The 18,142-nt window shown below is 43.6% G+C and overlaps 1 long non-coding RNA gene across 1 annotated transcript; it reads left to right on the top strand.

Moving 5' to 3' along the window:
• Positions 1-44: 44 nt before the first annotated feature.
• Positions 45-17,767, top strand: LOC116377021 (uncharacterized). Its single transcript, XR_004212168.1, has 3 exons — positions 45-14,701; positions 15,486-15,606; positions 16,664-17,767. It is a non-coding gene; the product is annotated as an uncharacterized LOC116377021 (long non-coding RNA).
• Positions 17,768-18,142: the final 375 nt, after the last annotated feature.

Raw genomic sequence — 18,142 nt, 5'->3', positions numbered from 1 at the left:
TGTGTGTGTGTGTGTGTGTGTGTGTGTGTGTGTGTGTGTGTGTGTGTCATAAAGGGTCAGTAGGACAAAAGCAGGATGAGGGGTTGGGGTGGGGGTGGGGGTGGTGGAGGGTGAGGCGTTGACAACAGGTGGTGTGAGGAAGAGCTTTAACCACCTCCCCCCTCTAACGACAGTGCAGCACAGGGGCCACGGGGGCCGTGGAGAACAATAAAGGCCCCTTGCTCCAACCGTTGGGTCCAATCATCTCACCCCCCCATTATCTCTCAGGCGCTGCACTGCCAGACTCACCAGTTCCTCTGTGCTAAATGAATGAATGTGTATTAATATTTCTGTGCTCAAACAAGTACGTAGAGCAACATTTTAAGTCAAGTGAACTATGGATGCACGATGCATTTCAAAAGCGACAGTTATTACCCCTACGAATTTATTGTTCAACATGAACCCATTTTCATATTTTATGGACAATAAAACTGAAAGAATGGAAACAATGACTATTTTTTTATCGACTCCATGAATATTTAATGTGTTTTTGTATGCTGTTTTTTCTGAAGTATCTTGATTAAAACTGTAATTAATGGGGAGTCATTAGTCATGGTCTTACAGAATGCAAATGACCCCGTTAGGGCTCACTGAGGCCAACAATAGCCCTCTGGCAAAACTACACAAGGGGCTGAGTGGTTGTGGAGTGTTGCCTCAGGGTACAGATTATTAAGAGGAAGTCCAGTTGGAAACCTTATCAGATGCAAAGACAATGTGCAGCAGTTTATTTGGCTTTTGGGCAGCGTTGGAACTGAAAATGATCACATCAGCGCTTATTTGCGCAGGAGCAAAAGTGGAACCAGGATAAACCTTTTTCCCAGACTGCTTTAAATTTTTGAGCCAGAGCCCTCTGCAACAGCACCCCCGCTGTACCAATGTAGCGTCCTCATTGAAATTAATGAGGAGCCTGTGTTTTTTAATGTATTGCTAATGTCGGCCTGAATGAGCCCGTAGGGGCATCATGATGAAAGGCAGCCAGTAAGGCATCGGTAGAGAAAGTAGAACAAAAGGAACAGTAGTGTGAGGAGATGCAACATGGAAATAGACTGAACTAACACAAATAACACACCACAGCAGAGACAAATGGCAGATGGTTGAGCATGGGCAGCGGGGGGGGCTCGAAAGAAATTCACCCAGAAGCAGGATACATCTGGGGAGTTTCAGGCGGCATAATGATGGACAGGCCAACACAATCAATACGAGGTTCAAACAAATCAGTCAAACGCAACATGAAGGCAGCTGAGGGAGAAGGAGCTGGTGGTCAGTTGTTACCGAGCAGGACAATCAGAATAAGAGTTAAATCACCAAAATGGAACCTTCTAAGAATCACAATGGTCTTTACCCAACGTGATGTTGTCTTTGCACAGCAAGTTGTAGGTATTGAACCAATCAGTGGAGTTATTGGGAAAATTATTCCGTTTATTGAATCACAGATTGGTGTTATTTATGAGCTCCATTCAAGGACAGCTCAGTGTACAGTAGCTGCAGGACGTTTGGCTGCATGTAGGTGTGGGACAATCCAGTGTAATTATTTGTGTCCACTTATTCTGGCAATTGGAAAACTTCATTAGACAACCAATTCCAATTGGTGGGACTCATTCTGACTGATGACTAATTCTAGGTTTTGCCAGCTTATATTAATTATTGGACAATTTATTCTGGTGGTTGGATGAGTCATTCTAAATTAGAAATTATATATTGGTAATTTGTCAATTAATTGTAGTCGCATCAGGCTAACTCACTCCAGGAACTGACTAGTCAAACCAGAAAATTGGACATGCTCTCAATGGTGTTGCCTTCTAACATGGCCGCCCTCGTGCACACACTGTGGTGTACGGCTTCATTTTATGAAGGATATGGTTTCTATCAACAGACATTTGTTTTCATGCCATTATGTTTTGGGTATTTATACCTTCCTTTGATTGTGATAGTGGGGAGAGTCAGGAAACGTGGGGAAAGCAAGTAGCAAGAATCTTGCATCTGCGCCCATGTGGTAGCCCAACCATCGGGTCGCCGCATCGAGAGACATTTTAAGCAATATTTTCAACTCACTTCAACTCTGATGCAGCATCTCGTAAGCACTTAGACTGAATAGACTGAAAATATCAGTCTATTCCAAATCACTGGTGGTGAATGTTAAATTAGAATTATGTAAATCGGGATGGTTCCCTTTCTGCATATGAATAAGGCTTATGCTCTTCCCTTGTATGTAGTGGTCTGCAGTTTGCTACAATCATGTCAAGAGCATCTTCCTGAGCAGTGACAGCATGTTTAACACTAGAGATTGCTTAATCTTTATCGTCCTTGTTGGATGTGCTTTCAGTATATACCTCAATGTATCTTTGTCGTCTCACCTTTCCAATTTCCTGACTGTTTCAAATGCATTCTCATACCTAGAACTATCCTTTGGAACTTTACTATCGACAGAAGCATTCACCCTTGAGTAGTTGGTATGGCCCAAGTAATTCTGGTCGCCAGCTCTTTGTGCTGTAAAAGTTATTCCAGGGGGATTTACGTATATTTGACCTGTCTGCAAATAGTAAATAGGAGGGCAAACAGCTGTGGAAAATGCTTATTGATTTCCACTCACGTGTATTTGTTCAAGATTAATTTCTCCTTAAGACACGCCCCTGACTCTGAGTTATAAAAGGTCAGCGTATGGGGGCTTAAGTCATTCAAGTGGAGCTAAATGGATTTCTGCTCTAAGATCCATCTGTTTTTGGAGTTTGTTGACAGGGTGAAGATTGGAACTGTTGCTCTTCCCTACCCCCAGTCGTACCACCTCCTCTTCCACCCCCCCTTCTTTTCAGTGCAGGGGTATGACCAGGCACGGCACCCCAGCAGAGTAAAGTGTGCTGGGCACGCGGCAGCATACAAGACCTGGCCATCTGCTGCAGCTATGTGAACACATCCGTGATCGTTTGACAGGGAGAAGTGCGGCATTGGTCAGGCTTGGGCCATAAGTTGCGTTAGCAGACAGTGACAGCTGAGGGGGGGGGTCGTCATCTGACACGAGCAGACTGGTTCTCCTCCAACAGGAAGACACTGATGTCAGACAGACGACTCACCTTCTTCACCTCTCAGGCACCTCACCGGCAGGGAAAGTGGACAGTGTCTGCAAACATGCAGCAAATGACAGTGTGTGTGTGTGTGTGTGCAAACAGCAAGAGACGCTGCTGAAGAAATTGACAGGACTAACAAGTTGGTGAGACAGCATAGAGAACTGCTCACATACTTACAAACAACCATCAGGGTTCTCCTGCTCTGTATCTGGCTGTTTTTCCACCAATATAAGAACAAACTGTGATCAACTCTGCATCATACTGTTGTATGTGATCCTACAGTGGAGGGCTGCAGGAAACCTAGAAATGAGTCAGCATTTTGGTACTTCAGGTTCCCTCGTCTGCAAAGTCGATGGGTTTTGGAATGTGTTTTTCTCTACGACTTAAAATCCGTCAGTTAATACCCCACTTGTGAATCTGGTATACAAATCACAGAATGAGACAGGATTTTACTCGTGTATTTCTCTCTACAGCGTTGTTACAAAGTATTGTACAGGAAACGGGCACTACTCTCCTTGACATTATGTCGCGGCACCTTTTTGTTTGACAGTGCTTCCTTGAGCTGAATGAGGGGGCAGTGCTTTATGACTGGTGCTATAGTCGTTCTGAACAACGCCCAAATCACCCTGTTAAAGTTTCACCTCACATTGTATGAGTGGAATTCTTACCACCATTCCACTGCAGTGGTCAATAATGAATGGGTTGCGCTTGAGTGTTGTGGGTGGTGGACCCATTGTCTTTCGGCGCCTCCCCGTTCTCCTCGAGGTCGAGTTAAAGAGTGTCTCTGGTTTTCCAGATGGGTGAACTACAGTAGCCTTGATGGGCCGTAGGGTCGGCTGAGGGCAGATCGGGGGGCAGGCAGGTTGGGGGGGGTTAAAGGAGGAGGGGGGCAATTTGCCTTACAATGGGCTCAGCAATTCTCAGTGACCCTTTTAGCCTGCCATAGGCTGCACGATGTCGGCCATTACTAGATTAAAGTAATCCTCTTTTCAGGGCCAGACAATTGCTTTATTAGCTGACCACACACAGGAGCCCGACCACCTCGGTCATAGTATTGTTGTCGGGGAGCCCTCGGGGTCCCGGGGTGGGTGTTATTGGGTAGAAGGGGGAGTTTGTCACTGTTGTTGCGCTCTCCTTAGCAATGCCATGCATACGTTACTTCTCCTTGTTTAACCCTACGCACCAGCCATTTTTGTCTGTGAGGTTGTTTATTTTCATGGTGCGACACACACACACTTACAAATGTCCACGCGGCCCCCTCCACACCCAATATTCCCACATATTCGACATATTGCCTGAATTACGATCAGATTAAGTGCGGGTATGGATATGCATGTTTGCAAATCCCCCTCCTCTTCCTCCATGCGGTCCAGATTTTTTTTTTCTCTGAAGCTCTCCCCTGGCTTGTTTTTGCCAACAAAAAATAAATCCCATCAAAATGCTGTTTCATCTCCTCTTTTCCTGAGTTTCTAAAGGCATGGTGCATTTCTAACTGGGCAAAAGAGATCCTTTCAAAATCCATTCCAAAATGTGTGTTTTTGCTGGCAGATTGTTCTTTGTCAAAAGGGCATAAGTTGTTTTTTACGAGCCTGTCAATCAGGCGCGTACGGCTTCACCTGATCATTTATTCAGCTATACGAGGAGCGGGGAGCCACTCGAGCTGAATTAAGTATTGTCAAACAGTGTGAATATTTCATGAATAACCGGGGTAATTTGAAGAGATGTGTCGTGGTTCTATCTTTACATGGTAGTGTTCATGAGAGAGGCATACATTCGCTCTGGTAACAGAGAGTTTTCTGAGCTTCGGGATGCATCTCTGTTCGTTCCCTGAAGGATAAATGCAAGCCTGAGTTTAAGAGGAGGTTCACGCAGGGCAAGTTCACAACATCTGCATCTGGGAATGTATGATATCAATCTAGGAATAAGCTTCAGTTCCTTTCTTTTATCATCAACGTTTGGACTGAACTCCTCCACCTTAAGCCAGTAAATACACAGCTTCATTAAGTTGATGTATTGGACATGGACTGAACATGTATCAACCCATTCACCTTGACTGGACATCTTTCCCCTGTAGAGGTTGCGAGAATTCACTGTTCTTCATCAGTTCCCATTAAGAGACTAAAGAGAGGGAGCAATAAATCGTAAACACGGCTTTTTGATGATGTGATATTATTGATCCACGCCAGGAAATAGTTTTTTTTTCCCCTCTCTCCTCGCTGCAGGAGGTCAGAAGGCGGGGTCAGCCGGAGTAGGAAACACATTATTGCATTGCCCCGAGGACGCTTGAGCAGGATGCTTGTGGCACTAACCTGGCCTCTCTGCTTGAAGGACGTCTCTCTCACCACCAGTCTGCCCTGTGAGATCTTTTTACTTTCTTGGAGGAAAACCCCAAGTGTTCCTTTAATTCCCAGAGAATTACAGAGTCCATACTCTGGTGACTTTGGTCTGCAGGTTGTCAGGGGTCGGGGGGAGTCATGTGTATCCCATCAGGAATTGCAGAGATGAAACACAGAGATGAAAAAATTGGCAGAAAAAACACACACACACACGGTGGATTAACCTCAAGGTTGCCGGGTGGGTGAGCACAGCAACCGGCTCACAATTGGGATGGAAACCTGCCGCTGAGCCCCAGGTAGGTGAACACTCCCCATGCCGCGAGGTCGGAAGGATTTCCATGCAAATTGTTTGTGTGAGAGTTGGTGTGTGTGTATGAGTGGACACTTGTTTACAGTAGAGCGGTTCTATTTGTGCCTGTGCACATACCTTCTGTAGTATCAGGCTAATGGGAGGAGCTGGGTAGCGGCTTCGGTGTGAGAAGATTAGTAGTATTTTTATAAGGGCTCCCTCTTGACTTGAAATATGGCTGTTTCAGTCCAATAGGCTTGGCATGCCTCCGATCGTTCCGCTCTCTCTCTTTGTGTGCATGTGTGACGGGGGAAGGAAAGGAGAAGGGTTAAGATCCAGCAGGATGGATGGGCCTTTAAAACCTCCCCACACACATACTGTATGCACAAAGTACAGCGTGAGGCTCGTTTAATCATTTCAAAAGTACCAATGATATTTCATCTTTCATTTTCTTTTACTTTATTAGTGTCTTGACTGAAATACCTGGACGAACCAGATGAACCTGCACACAGTACTTAATAGGTTGACCAAACTGTAACTTTTTACTGGAGTAGCTTCAGTTTCCCAAAGCTCAAGACAACGTCCTCAAATGTCTTGTATTGTCCACAACTCAAAGTGAATCAGTTTACTGTCTTAGAGGAGTTAAGAAACCAGAAAATATTTACATTAAAGATATTTGATCATTTTACTAATAAATTATCCAAATCGATTAATCTTTGCACACAAGTTTTCTTTTTATATATATATGCAGCCAAAGTAATCAAATATTTTCATCTGCAGAAAATCTTGGGTGCTGCCCAGAATCGTTTTTATTGAACAATTCTCCAGGACGTGAGCCAAATATTCCTCCAATGTAGGCAGTAATGTGCCCTGTGGGTAGCTGGGTGTATGCTCGGGGCAGAGAGGAATAGGAGTGCAGCTGTATACAGTTAGTGTATACAGTATATGGTGTCCAGTTGGGTGTTGGATTTCAAGCATCTCTGCAAAACTAGTCTATGAAAGTAATCCGTGACTTTTCAGAAAGATGAAACATTAGCACTCTTTCAGTCCAGCGATACGGTTGTTGCTACTGTACGCTGCAGCAGATATGACTTATTTTAGGCAAAGGTGAAGTCATGAATTGAAACATCCCTCAACTCATCTTCATCAGTCAGTCCTGGTCTCCTCTCCCTTTCTGGAGGCAGCACAGTGGCATCTGTGTCTGTATCACGTATACCTTGCGAGACTCCTCAGCTCCCAGTCCTTTCTATGACTTACATAACATTCACCGCGTGCACTGGTTAGCATGCTCACCCGTATGAAGCATGAGCCAGCTTAAACATATAATCTTATTGTCACATGATTGCAGCTCCGTGCTAACAGGGCGCCCGCAGGTCGGCCTGATCGTCCTCAGCCTCAGTTCTCAAGCTCCTGTTGTGGGCCATGTGCTTCATTATAACACACACACACACACACACACAGACACACAGAACAACCCCCCCATGAGCTTCCCTTCAGTGTCTGTGTGGCTGATAATGAGAGCCTCCTGTGCTGTCCCACCACTACATGTGGGGCCCACGGTCATATTGGCTGCAGACTACACCACTGCCAAGTATTAGCCCCTCCCACCACCACCAACCGCTCCTCATCCACCGCTACACCCCCCCTTCCAACACGTCTGGGTGTGACAAGGCACTGTGGTGGGTCTCGGCCCGGGCGTTTATAAGCGCTTAAAAGCCATGAAACGTCACACCTTGACTGATAACCTCATCTATTTTTTTCCCTCAGCAGTGGCTGGGGGGCTGGGTGGGTGATGGCGGCTCCTCATATATTATCACCTAATTCAATTTGGGGCAGTATTTTACATAACGTGGCTACGGCGATAACATATAAACAGTATCGGAACATGACATGAATATGAATTGCACGCCGTTGTCTTGCTGATTGCGTTGTAAGAAGAGGTTTATATATGCCAATAACGGGTTCATAATCTGCTTCTAATGCATCGCGGTGACTTGTGGGTTTCCTTCCAGTGTTATCTGAGTGCTGTGGCTAGTAATTGGTTTTCCTGAGGCTTCCACGTAATGTTAATTTGCACTGCAGAGATTTTCTATCAACGTCTGGCCAAGACAAATTTGGTAAATATTGCTCTATAAAACTGATAGAGAACTGATTTGTTTTGATGTTAAGGCCTGATCTCTTTACTAATAATCACAGAAAAAATGAGATTTCCTCAGCATTCATCTCAACCTGTAGGGTCTCATTCATGGAAATAACTTTTCATGCTCCTGTCATCGTGACCGGTGGGACCAGCTGCTTCTCAACCATCAGCCCAGGTTTGGTGGCAGCATGGGTGGGAGGGCTCTGGGAGAGGGTGCCGTGGGTTTGGGTGGGTGGATGGGTGGGGTCAGGGCAGCTTTTGTGGCTGTTAAACGGACTCAGCTGACGGGACTAAATAGCAGTGACGGCGGCCTAAATGGCCACACTGAGGGACACGCTGAGGGACAAAGGAAAATGGAGGGAGTAAATTTGAAGGGAGAAATGCGTCAGACATTGATGAACAGGGTGTGCGTGTGTGCGTGCGTGCGTGCGTGCGTGCGTGCACCCGGTGGTGGTGGAGGTGACCCCCCTGGACTTGTGGAGGGAGTAATTGAAATGCCCTGTCGATGTGATTCCTATTCATCTGGCTTTAGTGCCGGCTCAATCTCGCCGTCGGCCACAGGAGCATTTCCAGAGAGCTAAACCATGTTGGGTCATTTACTCAAGGCCATACAGTACTCTGAGAGCCAAATGACAGCGCCATGAGAAAATAAATGAAATGGAATTACACTTTAAACCAAGTTGGGTTTTTTCAGAAGGGAGGACATTACAGATCAGCTGTCAGAAAATGTTGATAATTAAATGGTAAGGGCTTCTTGACAGTGTGCGTGTGTGTGTGTGTCAGTACACTGCAGGGGGGGTTCCAATCTCCAGTCAGCCTGTATATTGGACTGAGCTGGTGATAATATTGGATTCAGACAGTGTTTTGCTGTATTTGCTGCTACAGCTGCCGTGCAGCATATCTGTGCCGGTGTCTGTGTTTGTATTGGGGGGGTCGAGGAGGCGGTGGGCGCTTAAAGGCAGCAAGGACATCTGTCTCCAACTGTGAGACCTCCGCCCCTCCCTCCACCCTCTCCAGACCCTCCCGTCACCACAACACACACACAATATCCTGTGCGGGGCCGTTTCATCATGGTGTAATGGTTGATAGGGATCGGAGGGGGTCCACTCTGGTAAATGAGAGTGGCTGATGGAAGGTGGTTTCTGACGGGGCCCCTTGTCGGCCCGAGGGCTCGGACAGATATTGCCTTGGGGACCAGGCTTCACTTATAGAGAGGACAGAGAAGACGTTCATGCGTGCGCCTAAGCAGCCTTGTGAAAGAGATAAGAATGATGCATGTACTCCGGCAAAGGGCTGAAACCTCACCGTGTGTTTGGCGTTGCGTTCACACCGAAGCAGATTGCTCCTTGTCGGGGACAAGATGGGAGCTGACGGATGGACGGAAGACGACGTCAGTCCCCCACAACAGAGCTTGAACCAGAGGACGCCTCTCTCGACTCTCCTCCCTTCATCCGTCGCTTTGCTCTGCTTGCCAAGGGACTATCCATCATTCTCTCCCTGCCATCTGAATATTTATTCTTGAGGGGGTGCTGACACACACACACACACACAGTCCTTGGAACATTAACGACAGCGATAAAGCCATTTAATTAAAAGTGAGCCTGAGCTCGCCCCAAAGGTGTTTTTTATGTCCAATTAAATGCTCAAATGATGCCCTGATATACAGCAGGGTCGTGCTACTTTGCTCATGTGGTAAATCACAAGTCCAGTGGTCACAGATAAATATCATTTAACAATAACAATGCTTTTTTTGGTGTAGAATGGTGTTTTTTTTTTTTTTTGTAATGATTCAGTGTAATTTGTAATTCACACATCCATCATTGTGTGTCACAAGCTGATAAATACTGCGTGGAGATGGGTGTCATTTGTTTTCTTGTGACTAAGGCGCTTGTCATTGTGTAAAGATACAGTCTGACAGCAGTCTGTCGCAGACAGTGAAGCTAAACACACAGATCTGATTTGCATTATTAGATGTGGTTTTTCTAGGTGTTTGGAGTAGATGATGAAAGCTTCTCTCATGATACACCTGACTTCATATCGTGACATAGATTTGTAGAAATTATCAAGAAATGATTAACGCTGCGACTACCAATTGTTTTCTCATTGTATTGCTATAAAATGTCAAGAAACGGTGAAAATGCCTCTTAAAATTAAAAACCCGACAGTTCAAAACCCAAAGAGATTCAGTTCAATCTCATGTGCAGCAAAAAAACCAAAATCATCACATTTGAGAAGCTGGAGTGTTTCAGCCTTTTTGCAAAATAGTTTCTGATTAATTTTCTTTTTGATTGACTAATCTATTCCATTGATCCATTGTTGCACCTCCTGAAACAATGAATAGATAAAGTGAACAAATGATAATGTGAGGCGAGGCTAACACAATTAATTAATACCTGACAAATCAAACCACTTGAGGGGCCAGGTCCGGTAGTAATTGTTCCTGTGCATCCCAGACAGCTGCAACATTGCCCACAACCGTCGACATACAGTTGAGCCCAGTAACAAGAGCTTAAAGATACAAAAACCAAGCTTTCAAAGATAACAATACTTGAAATGGTTCAACAAAATCCCTGCTGGTAGACAGAAATGCTCTTATGTCTGTATTGCCATGTGTGCTACTTTGTTTGTATCATGTATGTTATACATTTTCAGGCTTTCCATTCCAATCAGACATATTTCAAACAGCACATGCGCTCCTTATCTGTGTGTTACTGTGTGTCTGTGCTCTGATTAAAGCCCAGTGGTGGGGATTACTTTGGCTTTGTTGAAGGGCTTTAAAGAAAGGGTCAAAGAGCACCCACTTAATATGGGCCCCAAAGGGCCTCATGGGTAATTGCCAGTGCCTAATAAACTTCTAGACACCCTCTTTTCTGGAGAGTGCGGAGGGCAGAACGGGAAAAAGATCAGGGGCCCCTGGAGCCACGATCTCAGAGTGGTGTGTGACAGGTCATCGCGGCGGTCCTTTAACCCCGCCGCATGCTAATTCAGACCTGGGGTGCAACGTACCGCCCTATTTCCCTCCTCGCTTTGCATGATGGGACAGGTTACTGAACAATTTAGTCAGGGATTTGTAATCTGCCGTGAATAGTGATCGGGAGAAATGTCAGCGGCAGGTACGGATAAGGTCAGGGATGTTGTTCGGCATATCATTCCAGGATTGGAAGGGCCAATGGGATTTGGAGTGCCCCAAGTGGTCTGTGGCTTAGTAATTGGCCATCAGGATATGGGTCTGACTGAAGCCATAAGTGGCAATACGAGACATATTTTTATTTTTTTGAAAGAAAGCAACATAGTGGTTCAGAAGCCCACATTGAATTGCATAGACGTGTATTTTATCAGGCGAAGGCAAGAACAAGCTCCCTCCGTCTAATGAGGGAATGAAAAATACCCCCTTAAACACTGACATGACCTTGATTACAAACAAAACAGGCTGATTTATCTCCGCGCATACACACCCACGTTCACCCTCCTTCAAAGAGGACGCAGCGCTATCTTGACAAGAAGAGAAATGAGTCTTTGCGGCGTACAGCCTGACATTGAGATACAATGCATTTTTCACACACCCAGGTATTTCAGATAGATAAATGTCAAAAGTCTAGCGAGGTTATATGGATTTATGGACACATGGATGTATGGATGGTGATGATAATGCTAATGTCCTGTGATGTCATTAGGGGTGGTGTGTCATTTATTAGATGAGGACAAAATGCCTGGAGGAGACATTTACTGACAAACAATAACATGTGCAGTCTCTGCTTTACATGAATTTTTCTTTAGCCACTGGCACCAATGAAAGATGACTCGGAGCATCCGGTTTTACACTTTTGCTCTCCACTGTAATAACACACCATATATTCTCCTCCGTTTGCTTATTTTGGTCCTCAAGGCCTTCCATAGCAAGTGAACATGGGAATATCGGCTTTGAAAAGTGTTTTGTATTCTATTAATTCTCAGGGCAAATATAAATAGAAGACACATTTTAGACAAGCCTTTGAATCAAATAAACAAGAAATAAATTAGGTTTTACAGAGAGTCACAGGGGCATTGGTCTTTTTGGTTGAATGGGGTTGGAAAGAATGCTGTTACTTACTATATGTAAGTAACATATTGCATATTGTAACTGTTACTTACAATATGTTACTTACAATGCAATATGTACTTACAGTACATATTGCATTTTTTTTTTTTACTATTTTACATACCTACATATTGTGTTAATGAAAATGCCAATATGTATTCAATCCCCATCCATCAATCAATCTGACAACTCAGTGATGCTCTTAAATGTTGTGACCAGTATCCAGGGCTTTGTCATTCCCCAAAGAGGACAGTCTCAAATGTTAATGGGATGAGGACGGCCCATTATTCCAAAACCACAATAGTACGAACAAATGTCCCAGTGGACTGAAAGCCCATTTGTCCTTCAGCCCGTTATCCTAAAGGTCCATTGCTCCGAAAATACATCAAACAAAAGCAGATGGCTAATAATTCATCAACTGTATGGAGATGGTTGTGGGCAATATTGAGGCAATATGGGATTTACAGAATGTTTGCATTAATATAATGAAGTAGCTTGATTTGTTAGGTATTTAATCAGTTGTGTTCGCCTTAACTCACATTATCAATTGGTCATTTTGTAAGTGACGTTGGTGTATGATAAGGAATAAATCAGTCCAACACGTTCTAGGTTTTCCTCATAACTTTAGTGAAGTCCCAACGCTGAACCAAACAAGTCTTTCTCTCCTTTCTTAAACATGAGTGTGATTGGTTAGGGTTAGGGCAAGAATATTGGGCGAGCCAACCAGGGGCAGGCTGTCAGAATAGTGGCCATTTGTTTTCAGGATAACAGGCTTTTGGACAAATAGGATTTCGGTCTAATGAGACATTTTTCGGACTATTGGTGTTTCTAAATAATGGGTTGTAAAAACAATGGCATGGCACTAATTGAATAGCATCATGATTGGACCATAACTTTGTCAATGTAGGCTGTAATGTGTGCTAATTTGTACTTATTGTCGTAGGAGTTGAGTAGAAGAGTTTATTTGATAAATGTAGAGTACTATCTCAGAAGTGCTTGACAAAGTAAAATATAGTATTTACATAATTATGTCATTTCCACCACTGGTCTTGAACGTATAAATATTGCTGCTGTTAACCCATTTCACGTCAACCTAAAAGATGAGAATAATGCTAAATGTGTTTGTTTGAATCAGAAGATTATTGAAGAATTGTATGGCGTTAAAGTGCTCAGTCAGTTTTATCGTATTCTGCATGTCAGCCTTTACAGACAGAGAAGTTATGTAATATTAATACACTTTAAAAATCAGTTTCTCCCCAAACATGACAAGATGGACAGAGAGGTGATATACTTAACAGCTTTTCTTTGAGCAGCAATGTTCAGAAGTCTGTGAAAAGCACAAACTACAACACCAGCTTCTGACATGACTTGCACTTTTTAAGGTGAGGTAACTGACTTCTCTCTTCATGCCTCAGCAGCCCTGCAGATCTTGGCACACTCAAGAACAATTTGATTCAGGACATGAGCGGAATGTCATTACGTTGATATAACTTATTAATACCTCAATGAGACGTATCAATATAATGTTAGGAAGTATGCAAATCAGCCAAGCTCTCCTCTGGCATCAATTAATCATCCACCAACTCCTTTATGTCCAAATCTCACATCTTCCCATAGCTTCAAAGAGAACTTTGTGGAATATTTGAGGGTTGTAATTTGATACCCTCCAAATGCTCTTTTGAAAGAGTTGCTGCTCGTTTTCAGACATTTCTTAATAAATGCAGAGGAGAGATTGTGATGTGAAAGGGAAGTTTGCAGGGAGATGCTTTTCAGATCCGTTTTGGCGTCTTTTTGGGGGATGGTCGGGCCAGGTAGGAATGCCATGAAAAACCATCTCATTGGTTTATCCCCTTTGTAAGTCTCGAGTGGCTAAGGCCAGCCTTACCCTGCAGGCGTGCATGGCTTTGGTCTCTTGGGGGTAGACTGATCTTGTCAGTACATCATTCTAGAGTACAAAACCATCCTCCACACCTGTAATCTGAGAGGTCACAAAGCCTTAGAGACTGAAATAAGACAGAAGAAGTCTAATGCCTTCAGGTAACACGCAAGATGTTGACTGCAGAGGGATGCATTTGGAAGTAAAGAAGACAAATCTCTAATATTTGATACATGATTCCAGGGAAGCAAAAGAAAGGGAGTTATTTTCTGGATTGCCATAGCTTCCTGTTATATCACTGATTTACCTTGTTTGAATGGTGACTTGTTTTCTTGACCGTGTTCCAAGTGTATTTATATATTTGCAAACGGTGTGTGTATCTGCGTGTGGGTCAGATTGAATAATGCATCTACTTTTGTGCAAGAAAAGTCTTTATTATTGATGTGCACACATGACACAGACTCAATGAAGACCACAGAGACGCAATGTTAAATTCACAGTCATACATTATGCTTTGTGTTAGTCCGCTCAGTCAAACAGTGAGAGACGATCCTAATTTGTGATTGGCACTTTTTTAAAGAAAAGTGTCACGGACAGGCTAAATATCAGGACAAGTTAGCAGATGAACATTGAATGCAAAGCCAGATAACAGACGGTATCATCAACAAGGAAGTTCACGCACTCTAACCATGCCTCTTCTCTTCTTCTGTTTTTTCTTTCCAGTTCTGAGAGATGACTTCCGTCAAACACCCAGTGATGTGGTGGTAGCAGCAGGTGAGCCGGCTGTCATGGAGTGTATCCCCCCCAGAGGCCATCCTGAGCCCACCATCTCTTGGAAGAGAAACAACATCCGGGTCAATGACCGGGATGAGAGGATCACTGTAAGTTAGTTTTTTTTCTGTAGAATTAATATCACGAAGTCAGTGGTTTGAACTGGAAACAGCTGAACCACCCATTCTTTTGTTAGTTCTTAATTTGTGCTTTTTTGAATTTGTATTTGTACAAATAATAAGTTGTCTGCAAGCTCTTAGCTTTGTGTATTATGGTGTTACTGTCACACAAGCTCATTTTCGTAATTCAAGTGATCTTCTGTGATGTTTTTTTTTTATCCAAACAAAATTCTGACCAATCAATAATTCAGAGTTTGGATTTTTTGATGAAGAGGCGCTGATTAAGAATCAATCCAGTTCAATCATTGTTGATAATCAAAAAGCAGCATCACTATTGAACTGCATTGATTGTTGTTTAGTTGAACCCTTCAAGAGTGCTCATCAGAAGACCACCTTCTAGAAACAAAGAAGATGGAATTCAATAAAGCCAGACATATAAAGCTGCTATTTGGGAGCATGCATGTGTGTGCACACTATGTGCCCGGAGCTAGACCCATTCAAACAGTGTAAATAACTAGCAGAGGAGCCATCTGTCATGAGACACTGAAAATGATGGAGTGGCCTCCCTCTTGACTAACATGCCTCAATATCCTGTTTCCAACCTCTTTCCATTTGTCTTCTTTCTTTCCCCCTTCTCCAACACCACCTCTCCTCCACTTCCTCGTGATTTGCTTCCTCCTCCTCCTCCTCCTCCGCTTACCTTTTCATCCATCTCCTTTTGTGCCTCTCTCCTTGGTCTTTGTACCCTCTTCTCTTTTTGCTCCTGAATATTCAGATGCGAGGAGGCAAATTGATGATTTCCAACACCAGGAAAAGCGATGCTGGCATGTATGTGTGCGTTGGAACCAACATGGTCGGAGAGAAAGACAGTGATCCTGCTGAGCTGGTGGTGTTTGGTGAGTCATTCTTACTGCATCTCATTAAATTACGGTCAACCTGCAAACACTGCATAGGAAGTGAAACCTATATCATCACATTATAACTTCTTTTGAAAACAGAAGAATCTTTATCTTCAAATAATAATGGTTAAAGTATACAAATTACAATGTTAATAGTCTTGGTCATGAGTTTTTGTCAAAAGTATTGGACTTCAATAAATGTCCTTTCCTTTAGTTTAGTCAAGGACATTTAATAATCCTGTAGAGGAAGTTACTCTGACGGGCGATTTGTACTGCTTCTTTCAGTAAGCCTAACAGAACACAAGTATCCTCTGGATGTCGTTTCTCCTGGGCTGTACTTTCTCTCCTCAGCTGATGTTGTTGGAGCAGAAGATTAATGTTTCCCTTCCAGCTGCTTTTTGCTTCTGCTTCGTTCCTCTCTTTGATTCTCTGCTTTGCTCGCAGCAGAGTGGCAGAATAAGTGCTCTCAAAGTGTGTATTGATCTAAAGAAACAGACAGAAGATTGATATTTTCTTTTCAGGCCCACCAAACCCCCCTCCTCTTTCTCACCATCACCCAGATGCTGCTCCTTTTCCAACATCAGTACCAGTGTGTACCACCTAATTTATCAGTGTATGGTTCCTGAAAATGGCCAAACGATTACCTTTATATTTAATATTACTACCATGCATGAAGTTTGCAAGATAATAGCCAGTGCACATCTGCACTAATTTCTCTCAGCTGTTACCATTTTTTAATTGTGATTATAATAAGAGCTGACAACGCACATCTGTCTCTCTGGACATATGTATGAAGATTGACTCTCCCACCTGTTTAACTAAATGTTGTTATGCACCTGCATCAGGCCTGTACCTCTATTAATGATAATGCCCCACCCTCCTTCTTGTTACCATGTTTAGTTGTTTTAGTTTTCACAATTTATTTCCTCTGCAGTCAATATTTCTTCTCATCTCCATCACAGTCACAGCTGCTGCAACAATCTAATTACCATAAAGTTTCGTACCTCGAGCATTTTTAATTCTCTCTCCGTCCTCTGTCTCGGTCTAATTTCAGAGAGGCCGGTGTTCACCAAACAGCCGGTGAACCAGGTGGTGTTGGCAGACGACACGGTGGACTTCTTCTGCGAGGTGCACGGAGACCCGACTCCGACTGTCCGCTGGCGGAGAGAGGAGGGAGAGTTGCCCCGGGGCAGGTACGGAGGAAAGGACACTCATGTGTTGTCTGATATCTGCTCCATGATTCACTACCACCTTGGTGTCATCAGAATACGGTAGTGGTCAGGGTGTTAACAACATGTTACATTTCCAGTCATTTCACTGATAATATACCAGCTTCCAATGCTCTGTGCTGAGAAAGGCAACATGAGAAAAATATTGAATTATTGATTGAAAAGATGATTTCCTGCGAGTGCATCTATTCCAACTGTTTTGAGTTAAAGCTTAGGAAGTTAAAATTAGAGAAACCAGTTGGATTTTGAAAAGTGTTTAACCTATAAACCCGGCCCAGTGCTGACAACTCTTTTCCAATGACAGTAGCTAGCAGCACTAGCTCCAAAAGTTGCTAAATCTAGCGAGGAGGTTGCCAAGTCGGCAGTCCGTCCCTTCAGGCCTCCCTCCAGAGAACCTCCCCCAAAATGATCAACAATGTTAGTACTTATAGCTGTCAAGCCAGCAACTTTTGGAAAACTGTGGTGACACGCAATGAGTGCACAGGCAGAATACGAGCAGGTAGATGGATAGGTAGGCAGCCAATCATTTCATTCAGGCCGAATAGCATGATTGGACGGGTTTACTGCAGTCCTGTGACAGCCACAGATACCAGAGCATTTCATTCATTGATTGCTGTAAAGATGTAAAGAGAATTTCAACAAATATACTCACCCTGGCTTTAAGACAACAAAATTACAAAATACACAAGGTTTTGAAAAGAAGATGTTTTGGAGGCGTAATGGACAGCAAATTTGAACAAATTCCCGCTCCCATGGAGCCACAATACATGTCATTCCAAAGATACCAGGTATTCTAGGAATCCAGATGTACAGCATCTTGTGACGGTCATCCAAAAACAATGCAACTTATTTGTTAAACAGCTGTGGAACTGGCCCTTTTTAAGACAGTGATAGTAATAGTAATGCCGGTGATGGTACATGATAGCAGTCATGAGAGTATTGCATGGTAACACAGTGACTGAGGAACATTTCCCCCCGTTTCCCTCAGGGGAAACGGGGGGAAATGTTCCCTAGTTGTTAGCAGGATCCAAATCTCCACAGGGAGCTTAAAGCTATAAGACAATAATCTGAGCTTTACCAAACCCAGTCTCATACTGCCGACTGCATTACAGCAGATAGTCAGAAAAGCAGCATCATTCTTAGCCTGATAGCTCTGCATTGTGTTACATTTCAAAGGTTTAATTAACCCAGATGACTTTGCAATTTGCATAACAAGAAAATGAAAATCACCAACGAGTGTAGTTTTCATAAAAGTCTTTGTGTGTGTGTGTGTGTGTGTGTGTGTGTGTGTGTGTGTGTGTGTG

The sequence above is a fragment of the Anarrhichthys ocellatus genome, unplaced genomic scaffold, assembly GCF_004355925.1.
Source record: "Anarrhichthys ocellatus isolate YVR2014 unplaced genomic scaffold, GSC_Weel_1.0 scaffold818, whole genome shotgun sequence".
Classification (NCBI taxonomy): Eukaryota; Metazoa; Chordata; class Actinopteri; order Perciformes; family Anarhichadidae; genus Anarrhichthys; species Anarrhichthys ocellatus.
This window is presented reverse-complemented; position numbering and strand designations above follow the sequence as displayed.